The sequence below is a fragment of the Hemitrygon akajei genome, chromosome 5 (genome assembly GCF_048418815.1).
Source record: "Hemitrygon akajei chromosome 5, sHemAka1.3, whole genome shotgun sequence".
In the NCBI taxonomy this organism is placed as follows: Eukaryota; Metazoa; Chordata; class Chondrichthyes; order Myliobatiformes; family Dasyatidae; genus Hemitrygon; species Hemitrygon akajei.
Window position 1 is genome coordinate 152,551,196 of NC_133128.1, and position 5,365 is coordinate 152,556,560.

The window sequence follows — 5,365 nt, forward strand, 5'->3', positions numbered from 1 at the left end:
ATATTTTTCAAAATTAAATCTTTAAAAGAATTTCAGGTTCTGCGTTAATTCTGTGTGTTTATATTTGCAATCTGTAACAAGTGTAAAAGTTCCCTTCTGATTTGCTGTGAGAACTCCTCAATGCCATTGATTTTTTAACAAGCTTGATGGTGCAATAATTGATGAATACCATTGATAAATGTGGATAGAGGCCTTACTGGGATGGAAAAAAAGTTCTTGCGACAGATCTTTTGATCTTGTTTTATGGGGAGCTTCCAATGAATTCAGTGCCAAGAACCATTGCTTCACCACTGACCAGGTCTTTTCCTCTCTTTCTGAAGACAGTGGCTTATGATTATTTGAATATTTACAGGTCATAAGAGTCATAGAGAAATACGGTTCCAAAATAGATCCTTCAGATCATTGAGTCCATACCAACCACCAGGGACCCATATCTGCAGGAACTGCTTTGTATCTGATTTTCTCCTCACTCTATTCTCATCAACCTTCCCATCCCCAATTTCTACCACTCACCCATCCAGTGGGGACAGTTTATGATGATCATTTAAACTACCATCCTGCACGTCTTTGGGATGCGGGAGGAAACTGGAGCAGCTGGGGAAACCCATGCAATCACGTGCCAACTCCACGCAGCACCAGAGGTTCAATTTGATCCCCAGTCGCTAGGCCATGACATTGTGGCTCCACAAGCTGCTCCACTGGTCCGTACAAATGGTTTTGAAAACTCTTTGATCTCCCCAGTGTGTGACTTGGCAGTTCATCTGCCGGAGGTTTTACTCGGGATACAGGGTGTCATTTCCAGTTGCTAAAGAGAATAACAAGTTATTCAGCTGTTAGGTACATTCCTTGATACAAAGGAATTTCATGGAGTAGGTAAAGTGGAGAGTCCTTGCCATAAAATGGGTAGGAGAGATGTCTGGATAGCACCTCGTTTCTTTCAACCCACCCACTATTGAGGCTCCCCAGTGGTTGCACTTGCCTTTGTTTGAGTACTGTGCTACTTGGATAAAGATTTACTAATAAAATTCCTAGCCCCACAACTCCTTCAAGTTGTAACAATGCAATGCCATGTGTAAGCTTTAGAAACATAGAAAACCTACAGCACAATACAGGCCCTTCGGCCCACAAAACTGTGCCAAACACGTCCTTACCTTGGAAATTACCTAGGGTTACCCATAGCCCTCTATCTTTTTAAGCTCCATGTACCTATCCAGGAGTCTCTTAAAAGATCCTATCATATCCGCCCCCACCACCGTCACTGGCAGCCCATTCCATGCACTCACCACTCGCTATATTTAAAAAAAACTTACCCCTGACATCCCCTCTGTACCAACCTACTTCCAAGCACCTTAAAACTGTGCCCTCTCGTGCTAGCCATTTCAGCCCTGGGGAAAAGCCTCTGACTATCTACACAATCAATGCCTCTCATCATCTTGTACACCTCTATCAGGTCACCTCTCATCCTCCGCTCCAAGGAGAAAAGGCTGAGTTCACTCAGCCTATTCTCATAAGGCATGCTCCCCAATCCAGGAAACATCCTTGTAAATCTTTGCACCCTTTCTGTGGTTTCCACATCCTTCCTGTAGTGAGGTGAACAGAACTGAGCACAGTTCTCCAAGTGAGGTCTGACCAGGGTCCTGTATAGCTGCAACATTATCTCTCGGCTCCTAAACTCAATCCCACGATTGATGAAGGCCAATGCACCATATGCCTTCTTAACCACAGAGTCAACCTGCGCAGCACCTTTGAGTGTCCTATGGACTCGGACCCCAAGATCCCTCTGATCCTCCACACTGCCAAGAGTCTTGCCATTAATACTATATTCTGCCATCATATTTGACCTACCAAAATGAACCACTTCATACTTCTCTGGGTTGAACTCCATCTGCCACTTCTCAGCCCAGTTTTGCATCCTATCAATGTCCTGCTGTAACCTCTGACAGCCCTTCACACTATCCACAACACCTCCAACCTTTGTGTCATCAGCAAATTTACTAACCCATCCCTCCACTTCCTCATCCAGGCTATTTATAAAAATCACAAAGAGTAGGGGTCCCAGAACAGATCACTGAGGCACACTGCTGGTCACTGACCTCCATGCAGAATATGACAAGTCTACAACCACATTTTGCCTTCTGTGGGCAAGCCAGTTCTGGATCCACAAAGCAATGTCCCCTTGGATCCCATGCCTCCTTACTTTCTCAATAAGCCTTGCATGGGGTATCTTATCAAATGCCTTGCTGAAATCCATATACACTATACTGCTCTACCTTCATCAATGTATTTAGTCACATCCTCAAAAAAATTCAATCAGACTCATAAGGCATGACCTGCCTTTGACAAAGCCATGCTGACTATTCCTAATCATATTATACCTCTCCAAATGTTCGTAAATCCTGCCTCTCAGAATCTTCTCCATCTTACCAATACGATCGGGTATTTGTGGAGCACCTTGACAGAGTATCTCTCCTCGTCATCAGAGAGGATCGATAAGGGATGCTCATTTCAAATGGAAATGTGTGAAAATTCCTGGAATTCTGTATCTTCTATATAATTTCCTGTGCGATCAATGAAGTAAGACTCACTGGTCTATAATTTCCTGGGCTCTCTCTACTCCCTTTCTTGAATAAAGGAACAACATCCACAACCCTCCAATCCTCCGGAACCTCTTCCATCCCTATTGATGATGCAAAGATCATCGCCAGAGACTCATCAATCTCCTCCCTCGCCTCCCACAGTAGCCTGGGGTACATCCCGTCTGGTCCCGGCAACTTATCCAACTTTATCGTACTGCATCTCATGTTAATCACTAGTAGTCTCGTAGTGTCATCAGCAATGTACAGATAAGTTATCAGACAGAACTGCACAGATTTCTCTTTTAGAAAGCTCATGAGATTCAGAAGTATTATAAATCAAGACTAAAACAGGATTTTTAGAAGTCGCGAGTGCTCCTTGATGCAGCTCTCAGTTAAAGCATTTGTTCCATGTTGGAATGTTTTGTGCCTTTCAAAGGAATTTTGAATTGGTCCCAGCATCATTGCTGTGTGAATTGTTAATTTGCTGATCCATTTTCTTCTTGGGACTCCAGATTGCATCATTAAGGTACAGAAGTTCTCTCTTTTTTTAATGCCATGAGAAGGTAAGTAATTTGATTTCATAAAATTATTTTTGTGAAAACCATATTAAATTCACACACCCTACGTAATCCCCATAAAATGGCAATGTGATTATGCTAATGTGGCAAATATTATTGGAAACCTCTAGTGTGTCCTTACTTTCCCCAGTTTTCTGCTGTGTTCTAAAGATTCTGACTTGCCTGAGATATGAATCCAGAGTTGCCTGGCATCCATTGATAATTCATCCTGTGGCCATTGTTTATGAGTAAATGTGAACACTATCAATAGGTTGTACAACCCTGAAGGCAGTCTCAGCAAGGCCAGAGTCTATTCTCATTTGACATCAACATTTTATACAAAGTCGCTGACAATTATCAGGACAAATGCTGCTGATTTTGTTTTTTTTAACATTCCAACCCCGAGTTGCATAGCTCAGTTGTAGAATTTTCACTTGGGATTAACAAAGATCTGCTCAGAGCAGGCTGTAACCCAGGATATTCTCCACTGCACTTCCAGTTAGACCCGTCATTAACTCTCTTGCTGGGAAAGTAGCTGAACTCAAGAACTGTTGAAGGGAATTGGGATTACCAAGATGCATCCTATTGGACTATGGTACTGTCCGTCAAATGAATGCATTTACTTTTAAACTGTCTAAATGATGTTCTATTACATATTTAAACAACCTTAGTATATTTTAAAATTCCGCAATTATAACTTTATTACAACTATCTGAACAAAAGCAAGGATGTAATCAGGACTGGTGGGCTTGGGTTGTAAAGAAAGTCTGGATACACTGGGATGTTTTTCCCTGGAGCTTTTAATAACCACATAACTGATTGTCAGATTTTTAACTGTGAAGATTTAGTGACATTAATATTTGAAGCTGCAACCTTTTGCACTGTACTCTTGCTACGCAAAATACTTACTGGGTAAAATTTGACTTTAGCAAGGGTGCACGGTGGCCAATAGTGGAGTGGCTGGTCTTTTCCTTGCTGACATCACTAAGGTTTGCTGTGTTGCAGATGGTCAATCCAATGTTGTCCATTTTGGAGAGATGGAAATTCTGGAAGTTGACTGACATTCCCTGTATTATCATTACAAATTTATATTTGAATATTGCTAATATTAGCAGAGGGTTGACAGATCAAAGTTGATGCGCAAATTTGCATTTTGGTATGTAGAACTCAGCTTTAGCAAGAATGTACCTGTCTCCCTGTTTATAGTAATGCAGAGTTAACAATACACATCAGACCTTTAAATGTTTATCCTTCGGATGCCCTGGTCCAAACCTGATCACTGAAGTATAATGCTTCCCTAATTCTCTAAATGTACAGGATTATTTAATGGAATTATATTTCTTATTTTTGTTCTGTTAAACAATATGTGAATGTAATCTGGAAAATTGTGTATCTGTTGAACTTATTAATAGATGCATAAGGCATATTCTGGGTTAAAGCAAGCTTAACTCTACTTCCTGACACATATAATAATTAACTGGCTTTATGGTGTGCATGACTATCATGTGGTTCATATCCACCTTCAATCTATAACCTTCCGTAAACAAGAGCATTCAGTTTGAAAAAGTGTTCTTTTTCACTTTTTAAGTTTTGTTTGGTGTTTATGCTGCAATTTTGTCCCATGGCAACTCTACTAACAGCCAAGATGCGAAAATATAGGAGTATCAGTGAGCCTCCGGGCCCCTCAAGTCTGACCTACTGTTCAATTTGATCGTAGGTAATCCATGCTGGCCTCAGCTCCTCTTCAGCACCTGTTTGCCATAACTCTGATTTCCTCGATCACTCCAATGTATATGCATCTTTAGCAACACACACAAAATGCTGGAGGAACTCAGTAGGTCAGGCGGCATCTATGTAAATGAATAAACAGTCAACATTTCAGGCCGAGACCCTTCTTCAGGAGTGGAAAGGAAGGGAGAAGACACCGGAATAAAAAGGTGGGTGGAGGAGGGGAAGACGGATAGCTAGAAGGTGATAGGTGAAGCCAGGTGGGGAGGAAAGGTAAAGGGATCTGAGGAGAAAGGAGAGTGGATCATAGGAGGAAAGGAAGGAGGAAGGGACCCAGGGGAAGGTGATAAGTAAGAAAGAAGAGCTAAGAGGCCAGAGTGAAAAATAGAAAAAGAGGGGAGAGGGAGGCAAAGCCATTTTTACCATAAGGAGAAATTGATATTCATGCCATCAGGTTGGAGGCTATCAGATGGAATATAAGGTGTTGCTCCTCCATCCTGAGGG